The 14,223-nt window shown below is 43.4% G+C and overlaps 1 long non-coding RNA gene across 1 annotated transcript; it reads left to right on the top strand.

Moving 5' to 3' along the window:
- The first annotated feature begins 1,748 nt into the window (after positions 1–1,748).
- On the top strand, positions 1,749–6,752 carry LOC140682072 (uncharacterized). Its single transcript, XR_012053321.1, has 2 exons — positions 1,749–2,762; positions 6,004–6,752. It is a non-coding gene; the product is annotated as an uncharacterized lncRNA (long non-coding RNA).
- The last annotated feature ends 7,471 nt before the right edge of the window (positions 6,753–14,223 follow it).

Here is a 14,223-nt window from a genome sequence, read left to right as displayed (position 1 = left end):
GCGTGACCAACGCACGGCCCGGCACGGGCACCGGGGCACCGGACAGCGCTGGCACGGACGCGGCTCAAGGGCTGCCCGTGGCTCCTCGGCCGGGGGCTGCTCCCCACAGGCGCGCAGGGATGCTTCAGCCCGGACAGACGCCACCGACAGCCCGGAGGAACCCCAGGGAACGGCTGGCATCACCTGGGAACGGAGGCACGGCCGTTTGCAGAGGGGCTCTGACAGCAATCCCCGTTTCTGACCTCCCCGAGCTCCCACACAGCTGCCAGGTATGTCCCAGCCACCCCAAATCTCCTCCCTCTTTTCCAGCCTCAGGCCATCATCCACCAGCAGCGTTTGTGATTTATTAAAAAAATATGGATATTGATCTAGTATCGAAATCCTAATGTGACGGACAAAAACTCTCTAACAGTTTAAAGTTAGCAAGTGTGTGTTTATTCGACGCCGGGCAGCTTGCGGGATCGCTCCCAAATACACACCGCCCCTTCCAGGTGATTACAGAGTCTTTTTATCCATACAAGTATTGAATACACAAAATACAAATACATATTCATAATTTTGGTACATCCCATTCCCCGCTTCGTATGCTAATCACTCCAAAAGCTATTAAGCAGGCGTAGTTTGTCCTTTGAAACGGGTCGGTGGTCCCTTTCATGGGGAGGGGTCCCAAAATGAGGAAGTAAATGACGTCTTCCTCCTTCTGACCTTTCTACCTTTTCAATGCAAGTATGACAAATGAACTCTTGGTAGAACTCCCATTCCTTGTCTTCAATTGGTTTCAGAACAGAGGAGGCCCACAATTGTCTTATGTTCCTAAAAGCTATTTATCAGTTTCTATATTCTTCATTATAAACCCAGCTAACTAAACATTGTGCTGACAAGCAATTAATTATTAGTTAACTACTAACTCCTAACTTCATCAAGGCCTACTCATTTATTATTCTTATTTTAATTAATTCTAGTAAGACGTATTTCTCTTAGCTCCTCAAAATCTCTAAATGCCTTAAAGTTTACATTTCATTTGAGCCAAGGCAATCTTCCCTCACAGATACTAAATGCCAAGCCACAGCCTCGGAGATGCCTTAAAATCAGAGGTTCGAGTGCGATGATGTCTGGAGATTTCCAGGGAGCCAGCTGGAGGTGCAGAAGTGATGGAAAACTCTCACAGGTGGGTCCCACTGGAGGTGTGCTGCAGGCAGGGATGTGCATCCCTTTCCTGAGGGAAAAGGACATGCAGAGGCCACTGCTGAGGCTCTGAAAGGAGCGGAGCTTCTGCAGGACAGATGTTCTGCCTCAGCACAGGCCGGGAGCGCATCCAGCCACCCCCTTGTCCTGCTTTAAAACATCAGCTGGAGCCTGAGCTCCGGGGGGTGAAATCAGCTGAGTTCCAGGGAACTCTGTCAAGTGACTCCAGACACAGCCCTGGGCTGGGGGATGAGGGTTTTAAATAGCAAGTTCTATAGAATAGAGACCTGTCCTTGTCCTGATCCCACTGAGCTTCCCTGGAACCTCTGCTGGTTCCTGACACAGCTGGTGCTAAAGTGGCAGCTCTGCATGGGAATTTCCACTCTCCACGAGGCACCGTCAGGTTATTCCAGCAGGAATTCAGCAGGGAACCTGGGGCTGTGGGTATAATTAATCTGAACTAGCAAAGCTGATACTTAACCCCAAATCCAGGCACCACGCAGAGAACAATCTTTGTGCTAAATCCCCTGGGTGAGGAAGTTTCAGCAGCCAAATGCATAGAATGATCTAAATCCCAGCAGCCAGCATCCCCCAGAGGGACAATCCAAGTGCCAGGGTGGGAGCCCTTGTCCTTCCCCTGCTGCTGGTGGGACAAATTCCCCTCGGCACAGCTGGCTGGGCGGGAGCTGAGAGCAGGAGGGGCGGGAGCAGGGATGGGAGATGAGGCAGCTGGAATGTCACCTGGAGCAGCTGAACACGTTCTGTCCCTGCAGCAGCCAGGAGCCAAAGCAGATCCCTCCTGGCCGGGCTGGAGGGCAGCTGCTGCATCTGCTCTGGGGGAAAACTCCTTGCCCCTGCCAGGAGAGCTGACTCTGCTTTTCCTCCAGCTCCTGAGCAGTGTCAGGGCCACAGGGAGGGAGTTCAATCCCAAAAAATCCCCACAGCCCCCAGAGTGAATGATCCAGGCAGAAAAAATCAGCATTGAGATAAAAAACTTAAAGCTCTGTCAAAAAGGCTGTGACAACAGTGCAGTGGGATTCCCAAGAACCTTCTGGTTTGCTCTCGGAATGCTCTTGGTTCTCTTTCATGTGTTTTTAATCTCTCAACGGGCAGCTTGAAGAATTTATTCTGGGACTTAGAGGTTGAGCAGGGTGGGCTCTGGATTGACTTTCGTCTCTGGTGCCACTTTGTGCGAACACAACTTGGCCAGGCTGGGTGAACTCATGGCCTCAGCTTTCCCCTCCAAAATGTCCCTCACTTATTTCCCTGCGGGTGAGCTGGGATTTGGCCCCAGACTGTCACTCCTCACCTCCCCGTGCCCGCACAGTGTCCGTTCTGTTCCCCACAGAGCCCTGGGGACACCAGGGGGTCCCTTTGCCTTCTCCCGCCCCTTTCCAGCCCGAGGCTCCTCTGCCCTTGTCCCACACAGCACAGGGGCACAAAAGGGGAAAGGCTCCAGAAAACATTTCTGCAATTAACCAGCAATTATTTCAATTCCCCAGTGAGAAGAACGTGAACTCACAGCCACCGAGGCCTGACAGGTTCCTGCAGTGAGAGCTCAGCGCTTGTCTGCAGAGGTGAGTGCAGCATCTGAAAGGAAAAAAACACAGGGGAAAAATGTGATTTATTTTGCTTCAAAGTTATTTCAAGTTCTTAAAGCCCAACCAGCTTTTCTCTTGATTTTGGTCGGGTGAAACAGGAGCAGTGGGCAGAGGTCGTGCCATTGATGCGGACGTGCCTGATGCTTGCTGGGGCAGAAAAAGTAGATCCAACTCACCTTATGTCAAGCAGTTATTAAAAAAGATTTATAGCTCTTTAAACATAGCACTCTTTAATTACCATAATGTTTCTTCCATGAGTTTAACTAATTCTCAGTGTATTTTATAAAACTTAAAATAACACCTCCTCCCCATAAAACAGACTCATCAAGCATTAGACAAAAAGTCCTAGTTCCAGTCTCACGCTCCCACATCTAACCAAAGGAGACCTTCCCCACAACCAAACAAAAAATCAAAATAACATACCATACAACTCAGCTGTATCCAAAAACCCTCACCTTTATTTCCTCCAAACGCCAAATACTCTTCAAATTCTAAATCAAAAACTCTCAGAAAAACAACAAAAACCATCAAAACCTACTTCAAAAATAGAAAAGCCTAACCATATAAATATTTTTTTCAAAGCCCACAAAAAATATAAAACAATCTAATCAATATCCTGCATTAAAAAAAACCCCACTATACAAATTAGTACCATTTGAAATGTAACATAAATAAAAATATTTTCCTAAGAAACATATCTCCCAATAAATAAAACCACCCTGTAAAGATATAAGTAATAATCATAACTCAACCAACTAAAATTTCTTTAAAACCAAAAGACTTAAAAAACCTTCAATATTTATAAATAATAACATTCAATATGTTAAGTGTTAATAAAATCAAATAAAATTAAATGTCAATACATTTAAATAAATACATTAAGTTTCTTTTTATCTATTAAAATTAAGTTTATTATTCCTTACTATCAAAATTCCTTCAGTCTAAATTTAAATCTTATTTAATATAACTTATCCTAAATTTTATCAAAGATCATTTCTCTAAACTATACAGTATATGGTTAATTTTCTTAAAAATTAAAACAACTCCAATGAAAACAACTAAAAGAAAACACTAACAAACACCTATTCAGAAGTAAAAAAAATACAGTGTATTATATGATCACTTTCATCAAAAATTCTGCTCTTCATTACAATCTCTACTCTTTTTATCTTTTATAAGTAACACCAAAAAATAGCAATTACTATTCATATCACACTATTTAAAAATTTTACTCTATTTCCTTAATATATAACTATTTTTTAAAAGTTATCCTAACTTCTTCAAACACATACTACTAATATACTAATTATATAATATAAATATATTCATTTTTATAATAAACAATATTTATTAAATATGATTATAATTACAACCAACTTTCATATACTTTATCTCTTTATATAATGATCTAAAAACACATAAAATTTCTAATTCCTACTTTTTTATTCTCAATTTATACCGCTCTTACACCAAGTTAACTCTCTAACTAATCTCTACACTAACTCTATAATTTAACCTAATGTTATCTCATAATTTTAAATAATTTTCAATATTAAAAAAAAGATATTTCATTAAAAACCTCCTCCAAACTGTTAATCTTATCAGTTTCCTCAGTTATTATTACAAAATCACTTCAATATAAAATCCAACTACAACATTAATTTCTTTTTCTAAGTTTCACACTAAGTAATGACTCTCTCCTACATTTCCTGCACCTTCACACTCTCAATATCCAAATCCAAACTCACAATCCTGTCCATAACCACTTTCAAATCCTTAAAAAAAAAGGTTACTATATTCAAAGCATCTCAATTCTAAAAAACTTCTAAAAAAATCCAATTATTACATAATGTAATTAATCTTTAATCCTAACATTTTTACTCTTAACTACTACTTTTAAAAACATTCAATAAAAATATAGTAAGTAACATTCACCAATTAAAATTTAAACTATAACCTAACCCTAACTCTACCTAAATAAAATAATTAACAACAAACCCAAATATTTTCTACGTCAAAAATAAATTAAAATAATTTTAACTTAACAATTTAACTTTATCAATATAACAAATAAACTTATTTTTTAAATAAACTTAAAAAATCATTATCCACACATAAATATTTAACTTACCACTAATTTAACATTTATCAACTGTTATAAACTCTAAAATAATGTACAATCTTTTAATACTTACTAATTATATCATTTCACCTATGTTACTAAATATAGATATTTAGTAACATAGGTTACTATGTTACTAAATATGTAAATACAAGTAAATATGTAAATACAAGTAAATTACACAAGAATTGCAACTTACACCTAACATCTTGTACTACACCCACCAAAATATATAAACTTTAAGTTTCTTTATAAATGTAAAAATCAATATTATAAAAATCTTATTTAATAACTTACCAATTATAAAATTCTATCAAATATTATACCTCTACTCTATTTACTTTATTTACTTTTAATTATATCACTTTACCAATTAACCAATCTAAAACAAACGTTTAAGTAACTTTAACTGAAGTTTCAAGTTTACATACTTTGTATTTATCTAGCACTACTCAAAAAATCCATTCTTGACTTACTTACCTAATATACCAATAAAAAACATTACAAATCACCCATATAATTAAAAAGCCCTTATATAAAAATAGTTAACAATTTAAAACAAAAAAGTCATTTATCCATCAATAGTAACCAAAATAGAAAAGTAATTTTAAGCCTTGAAACTTAAAAATGGTAGCATCACTTTTTATACCACCTATTACTTCAACAACAACGCTAAAACAATTAAATCAGTTAAAATATTATCTAAATAAACAATCTAATTCTACATCCCCTTACAATAAATAACATTTTAAAAAATATAAAAATATTAAATATGCAGTTTAAAAAAAAACCAACAATAAATTTTCTTTTATTAACACACAAATATAAATATAAAAATTTAATAAAATGTATAAACATATCTATTCACACAAAATCTACTTATAAAAATGTACAACTTTAAGAAATATCAAAAATAAGAATAACTAATAAAAGATAACAATAAATAAAATTTAACACCATAATTTAAAAATCTTATGCCAAAATTATACATTTTAATTATATTATTATAATAATACTAATGATAACACCTTCTGTATGTTAATTTATGCAACAAATGCTTAACAAATCCATTATTAAATTTTTTTTTTCATACAGAGAGAGAGGGGAGACGTGGGAATGGGAAAACCAGAAACTCCCACAGACACTGAAAGATTTGATCTGCAGCCTCGGGAGAAGCTGGGATTGATGTACCAATACAAGACACGGGCATTACGCAGGAAAAGGATAAAACAACATAAAATAACTTCTGTTTCTGTGGCTGTCAGTAGGAGCCTGCCCCGAGTGAGTGAGAGAGGAAACTGTGTGGGCACGATGGGGAAGGGTTTGCAGGGCAGGGCTGGGGCTGTGTGCGCTACACTGAGAGCTGACAAGTTCCAACAGAAGGCATTGAACAAAAGTACCCTCAGTGCGGCAGAACTGAGCAGAGGTGCTGGGTTCCAAAAGCCAAATAAACCCCGGGGTTAGAAAGTTCTGGCCTGCCTTGGAACAAAGAACTTGTGGCTGCTCCTGAGCCGCAGCAGCTGCTCGCTCTGCAAACCCTCACGCTCCCAGGCGGGTGTTCACCTGAGCACTGAGCGCTCCCGGCCCAAGAGCAGTCCCATCCCTTCCTTGCTAACAGCACAGGGAGAAAAAATGAAAAAAGATCACTCTGGCCAGCAGGGCTCTCTCTCTCTGCGTGGGTTAGGGGCAGGGCCCTGCAGGGAGCAGGGCGCTCCAGCACCGACAGCCCGAATCCAGAGCAGATCCACGGGGGAGCAGCGGGCTGGGGACAGCTGGGGACAGCAATGAGCAGAGCCCATCAGCCTCCCTCTGGGGCTGGGACTGCATTTAGCACACAGCTCATACCAGCTGTGGCACTTACACACCTCAGACTCCTTACCACAAACCAGTTCTGGTCTAGCTCTCAGGGTGACCTGCACCTCCTCCCCAGAAACCACGGGAATTAGAATTTCCTGCTGGTTTTACAAACTTCACGGCAGCTTTGCAAATGCAAATCCCAGCAGGTCCCTGCTTTCCAGAGCACCCATCCTCAGCCATCTCCACTTCCCTGGAAAACCTGCTCCAGCCCCGGGCTGTACCAAGGTGAGCACAAGTCTGGAGAGGTCAGAACCCTCACCTGGACTGCTGCACTCGGAGTGAGATCCAGCTACAAATGGAATTCCAGAAACAGCCTCCAAAATGTTCCATAATCACACCTTTAAAATGGCTCCACAGGGCAACAGCTCCAGTGCCAGAGCAGCACCTGCACGAGTCCTTGTGCCAGCCCTGGCTCCCTGAAAAACACAATAAACCAACATCACACAGGCCTTGTTTGCAGAATTCCTGATCCAAACCCTCACCTTTCCTGCCCAGCATTGAGGGAAATCTGACACGGTATTCACAGGTAACCTTTGCTGAGAGCAGCCATCACCCCAGTCCTCCAGCCTGGGCAAGGTTTTGCAGTGAATGGACCCAACTTCTAACCCTGAACCTAAATTTCTGTCAGCTTTTGTTGGAAAGATACTGGAGAGAAAATCATACAACAGATTTAAAACATTGCACGAGGAATAACCGGCCCAGACAAAACCAAACCAGCCCATCTCTGCTCCACCCCATTTCTCCCAGTTTTGGGAGAAATACTGATATAGTTTGTAAATACTCCCCTTCCCTGCTGCACTGTCCTTCACTGCACGTCCCTGGAGAGGATTTACTCCATTTTTTGTGCCCAGCAGCACCTCTGCAGCCCAAATCCCACTCCTCGCAGACACAGCCTGAGCAGAGCTCAGGCAGTGTTCCCAGCAGCGGATGCAATTCCGAGTTCCCTGGATTGCTCACGGGGCACTCGCAGCAATCTCCCCTCAGCCCAGACTCTGTGCTCAGAGGGAAGCGCAGCCCGATGGGACACAGCTCTGGCACCACATTCCCCTTGTTCCTGCTGGCCTGGAAAGCCACAGATAAACCCAGTCCCTCCGACCTTGCACCCTGAACCCCAGGAGAGCCGGAGCTGACCCCAGATCCCGGCGCCCTGCACGGCTGCGCTGACACCAGCACAGGCTGAGCGCCGCCCAGCACCCTTCCTCATTTTCCTCCCTCTGCTCCCAAATCCTGCCAGCCCTCCCCTGCAGCTCCTGCCCCAGCCCCAGCAGAGGCTGGCACCCAGCCCTGCAGCAGCTGGCAGAGCTGGGAATGCACCGAGAGCTCGGCTCCCCGGGCTCCCAGCCCCAGACCAGTCCTTGGGTGCCCGAACAATGCCCAGCCTGCCCCCCTGGGCACAGCCAAACACCACAGCTCCGTCAGCCCCAAGGAACTCTGGCATTTGCCTCTTCCCTGCTGCCCTTTCCCAGCACACAGGGGTACGGCTGGGCTGTCAGAAATGGCATTCCCGAGGCACTTAATCCCAGCAGAGAGGAAAAGGGGAACCCTGCGTCCCTCTGACTTACCCCACAGCGTGGGCAGGACCTGGAGCCCTCCAGTGCAACCCCCTGGTGCTGAAGCCTCTTGGCTCTGGCTGCTTAAACACTGAAGCTTCTGGCAAAGATGGGAGGAGCTTAATGATTTCTCCTGTCCTGAAAGAGAGGAGGAAATGAACATTAAGTCCACTGTGGAAGCCAATGGATCCCGGCTTTCACACTTCTGCTGTGATTGCTCACCATGGGGTTTTATCCGTGAGAGGGGACACCAATTCAAATATAAAAGCATTTTTATTCCTAACTATTTCATTAAAAGGAAGCTCATTTCTCTATTGCATTCTTAGCCTAATTTTAACAGAACCATTTTTATCCATGGCCCCACTTGTCCGTCATTCAATCCTTTACCACGGGACTTTATACAAAGGAAGGGATACCTGGTGCTGTGTCACAAGAAATCCCAAAGAGAAAAGTGTCCAAAACCTCACAGAGAAAGGTTTCAAGGCACTCCAGTGCACAGACAGCTGCTCATGCCTTGTCAGGCCACACCAGTTCTGTCCCATCCACCTGAGCTGTGCAGGCGAGGCAAAGGCTGCCCTTCCTCCCAGGGAACACTGTCTGAGACCACAGAGAGCCATCCTGGGTGAAAGGAATGAAATGAAAATGTTTTCTGGCAGAAAATGAGTGTCTGTAATCAGAACCTCTGGACAGATTTAGTAACACCACTTTCAGATGACAAATACAGGCCATGCCCATCCTTCCAGGCCAGGTGAAACCAGGAAGGAGAACTACAGGAAAAGCAGGAAGACAGAGCCCCTTATTTGGATATATATAGAATGCCCCTGGTTTGGTGGTTTGCCTTTGCTCCTAAGCTTTGGCTTCACCCCTCTCCAGAGGAGCAGGGAATTCCTCCAGGGTGAGGGGGAGTCTGGTCCCACTGCAGGATGTGTCCAGTAAAGAAGGGAAGTTCTTTAGAGTAAGTGACCAGTGTTTTTGTTACACACAAAAATCAAACCAAACAAACACTGAATTGGACTACACTGAGCTGCAACACAAAGTGTTCACAGCAGGCAGAGGCCAGAGGAGCACACAGCACCCAGAAGTACCATTTCACTTGGTTCTTCTGCTCTCATGCATTTTAATTCTGCTTTGCTTCACAGCTGCTTCTCTGCCAAGGCCATTTCCATTTTCAGAAGCCTGTGTCACGTGTAGCCGAGGCTTAAACATCACAGGATCTATGTGCACTTCAGTGATCTTACACTAAGTACCTCAGAAACCAAAACAATAAATCCAAGACTTCAGCTGGGTTAAAAATACCAGAACAACAAATAAGCAAACAAAAACCCAAACCCGCCTTTCCACTAGTTTTAAAAACAGAAGTCTTTACAACCAGCATAAAATGAATGTAACATTTGGATCCAAGCAGAGGTACAATTTAAATGCCAGTATTCTGGAACTGCTAATAACTCTGCAAGTATTTACATGGGTGGATGTGTTACTGGATGGAAAGAATATAATGCAAGAAAGAGAAGATTAGCTGTGTTTAGGATGGGAAGAAGATGATTAAAAAATACCTTTTGTCTGGACGCTCATGCAATCATCTTCTCTTGACCTCAGGATGGCTGCCAAAAATAGAGAGCGCTGTGTGACCACCATGTGTAGTTTGGAGAGCTTGACTACGCTCTTAGTGAGGATTCTTTCATGTATAGTAACTGGATGGCAACGTTCAGGACCTTCAGAAATGTTTCATCTCTGTAACGGTACCTTTGGGAGAAGGATCACAGAGAAGTCAGACTGTAACCAAACCCAAGAAAACCCACTTGAAGCTACAAGTTGGGTAAGAAATGAGAACTTGGCAAAGAAAATTAACTTGGCAAAGAAAATGAACTTGGTGAAACCAAACCAAATTCAAATGAAAGCACTTACTTGAGCCCTGTCTTCACAAGGTCACACCAGTCATCTGGGTCCACTTCTTCAACCACACACTGTGTGCAGCAAGTAAAAACAGGTGTTGGTTTACATTTGGCACATGGAGCTTCTACAGCAATTTTTGTTCAAGGGACACACTAAGAACACGCAAGCCAAACGCTCACGTGGGATGATCTGAGGGTAACAGGGAAAAAAGCTCTTGGATACAACAATCCTAATTCCTGGCTCAAAAGAAACTTGTTGGTCTGGGAGCAGGGGCTGTATGGAATCAAAAAGCAAGCTGGGCTGTAGGTTCCAAAAACCCAGCGGCTCAATACTCTTCAAACGCCTCAAGTGCAAAAGGAATCGCAACTTGACAAGTCAAAGCGAGAGCCTGGAGCAGACTGACAGCTGCACATCCCAACAGTCCTGGGAATGCAGGTGCCAACCTCGCCAGGCTGGAAACACCCTCAGGATGGGATGGACCCTGTGAGGTGGCCCCAGGGCCTGCAGAGTCAGCCAGGTCCTACAAGGGAGTCTCAGCAAAAGCCATGAGAGCGCAAAGGCATTCACTGCCCAGGGACCTTCAGTGTTGCGTGTCACGGGGATCCCTGTTCACTGAACTCAAACCAAGGCAACAGTATACAGAGGGAGTGACCAAGTAGTGTTCTTCAAGATCAAAGTCTGATTTCTATTCCTGATCAACCAGACTTTTGCCCCACACTTCAGATGGCATGGCAGATGGGTCTTGGCACAAGTATCTCTATCAGCTTCTTTTAAAAAAGAAGGTGATAACTTAAATTTAAAAATTAAATTAATTAATTTATAATAATTTAATTAATTAATTTTAACTTTTTTTTTTTTTTAATTCCACTGGTAACCTTTGATTTCTTACTCCTAAATACCTCAAGCTCACACATTCAAAGGCGATTCGTACCAGAAAGTCATCATCAAGAACACAAAACTGGATTCTCATAAAGGATTCTCAGGACTCGGAAAAAGCTATGAAAAATCCACGGAAACCAGAATCCACAAAACAGGAAATCGAGTCCAATCTGTATTTACAAAATCTACAACTGCCCAATCACACATATGCATACAGTCCCTCTGTGGCAAAGGAGATAAGCAGTCTCACCAATAATTCCTCTAGCCTCAGCAGCATGGACCTCTCCACTTCTTGCTTGCCTTCATCTTTACTGCTGCTGTACATGGCAACTAACCCCTTTACGCAGGCTGAGAAGAGATGTCTCCTCCAGGAATGCAGCTCCTCTGAGTTTTTAAGCACCGTGGATATGGCATCTGCCACGGCCCAGCTGCAGAGAGATAGCTGCTGACTTTCTTATTAACATTTTAACTTGGTTTTGTATATCTTAAAGATGTCTTGCTGCCAAAGTGCAAAGCAACAGATTCTCGGAGGAGAGGACGCTGTTAATGCTCCCATTCCTATCACACTGATTCCCAGGACAAACTGAGCCCTGGGGGAGGCACACACACACACACACACACGCTGCCCACCTCTCTTCATTGCCTGCTCTCTCCGGAGCAGCAGGAAGGCAGTCCATCAGGTTGTGCAGCCCTCTGCTTCCCGGAGGTGGCAACAGCTTGGAAAGAATTTGCAGTTTCACAGTGGCCTCAGGGTCCTGAATCGCGGCACCGAGCTCCTTCCACAGGGCTTTCCTCAGGACAGGTGTGACAGCCGAGACAGCTGTGGGGAGAGCAGAAGGCACAGGTTCCTCCACCTGCAGCTGTTAAACAACACACTAAACCTAATTTTTTTCTAATCCAGCCCCAGACCACTCAATGTCTAGGAAATGATGCTACAGCAGCTGCTAATCTGTTACAGAGAAGTGCTACACAGAGGCTCACTTCTTTACCGTGCTGACAAGGCCTTATCACTGCTTGACCTCGTAGGCAGAGCTACAGCCCCATTCAGCCTGTTCCTGCCAGAACAACTGACATTTGTTTACAAAACAACAAAATAGTTATCCCTACCTAAATACACCCATAATGCCTCAACCCATTCCCAGGAGGGCGGCAGGAGGGGCGGGCGCAGCCCTGTTCCGACGCCGCTCCGCCCCGGCCCGGGAGCACCGGCCCCGCGGGGCCGCCCTCGCCGCTGCCATCCTTCCCCGGCGCTGCCGCGGAGCCGCCTTCACCGCTCCCCTCTACTCACACACACCGCCCCGCTCGCCGCTCGCCGCCGCCCCGCGCCCGTCTCGGTGGCAATTGGAGCCGCTCTGGCCACTTCCGCCACATCTCGGTGGTTTTGGAGCCGCTCTGGCCACTTCCGCCACATCTCGGTGGTTTCGGCCGGGCGCTGGCTGTGGGGCTGCAGTACCGCTCTGTGGCCACAAGGCGGCAGCACCGCCGCCCGCCACAGCCGGGGGCCGCCGCTCGCCCGGAGGGGAGGCAGGGGGAAAAGAGCGGCGGCGATCGATCCCCTTGGGAAAAATCCTCCGAAATAAATGTCCCAAAAAATCCCGCACAGAAACTAAAAGACCCTGCCTCGAACCAAATAACGCCGCCCCGCCCCAAAAGCCCTTTCTTTTTAACCTATGTATATTTCTACGTTGGTGTTGTTTATTTCTAGCTGTACGGCAGGGAGGCGGTGGGAACGCACGGGAGGGGACGGGACGGGCACCCAGCGCGGCAGAGGCAGGGGCCGCGCCCAGGATGGCGGCCGCTGCAGGAGCTGGGCAGAGAGAGGCGAATCTGCCGATGCCGGTCGGCGCCTGCTCCAAATCCGACCGCCCGCGGAGCCGCTGAGCCCACAGCCCGTGTGCGCGGCACGCGAGTCCGCGACACGCCACTGCCGAGACAGCGGCCGCGGGCGGCGGCTGCAGCACCGCTCTGTGTCCGCAAGCGCTGCCACCCGCCCCTCCGGAACGTCCTCTGAAGCAAATGCCCCAAAACAGCCCGCGCGGAAAAGAACGCCAACAAAAACCCCCTGCCTCTAACCCCATAAGAACCAAAAGAAAAAACCTTTTCTTTCAAACTGCATCTCAATATATTTTATTTTTGTATTTTACATATTTATATTCACATTCGGATTTATAATGCATATTGATGTATAATTGCAATTTTAATAATTTCTTACATTTATTCCTATTATATTTTATTACAATTTACATTTTTATACATTGCTTAATATATTACTTACATATTTCTATAGTTAGATTTCTATTTCTAAAAGGTTTATATTGCTTAAAATAAACCCCTGCCTCTATCCAAGTAAAAATCTTTTTAAAACCCCTTATCTTTCAATCTGCGTTTAAATTTATCTCTATTTTTCGCATTTATATTCAAATTTACATTTAAAATGTAGATTGATGTATGGTGTTATTTATATTCTATCTATACGGAATACTTATTTTCATTTCTATTTTATATTTTTATATATCTCTGTATACATTGAATATATATTTCTATACTTAGAATGATATCAAAAGAAAAGGTATATTCATTTTTCTTCCATTAAAACCCTGCCTCTAACCAAATAAAAACCAAAAAAAGCCCTTTCTTTAAACGATACTTGAATATTTACATGTTTTTTTCATCATTACAGTCACATTTGCATTTCTACTTTATAGTGATTGTTTATAAATATATATCATATATATTAAGGTAGCAAGATAGACAAATTATTATTTATATTACACTTCATAGATACTGCTAATATTGATTTTTACTTACCTTTGAATTTTTTATATTGATCTTAAGGTATTTACGATGTATTTCTATACACAGATTTCTAATTTTATTTTATTTATATTTATAGATTTTATAAAAAACCCCCTACCTACTACCAAATACAAAATAAAAATCCCCTTTATTTTAAACTATATTTAAATATTTCTACCTTTCTATTTTTGATTTTTACAAGTTGTTATATATTCGATTACAATATATTGAGGTACCGTATTTCGATATATAATATTTAGGACATAGAATGTGTTAAAATAGGACATACACAGTAAAATATGCATTATGTACTGTATTGATTTCTATTATTTAGTAATTT

The sequence above is a fragment of the Taeniopygia guttata genome, chromosome W (assembly GCF_048771995.1).
Source record: "Taeniopygia guttata chromosome W, bTaeGut7.mat, whole genome shotgun sequence".
Lineage (NCBI taxonomy): Eukaryota > Metazoa > Chordata > Aves > Passeriformes > Estrildidae > Taeniopygia > Taeniopygia guttata.
The sequence above is the reverse complement of the archived record's forward strand: the minus strand, read 5'-3'. Positions and strand labels throughout refer to the sequence as shown.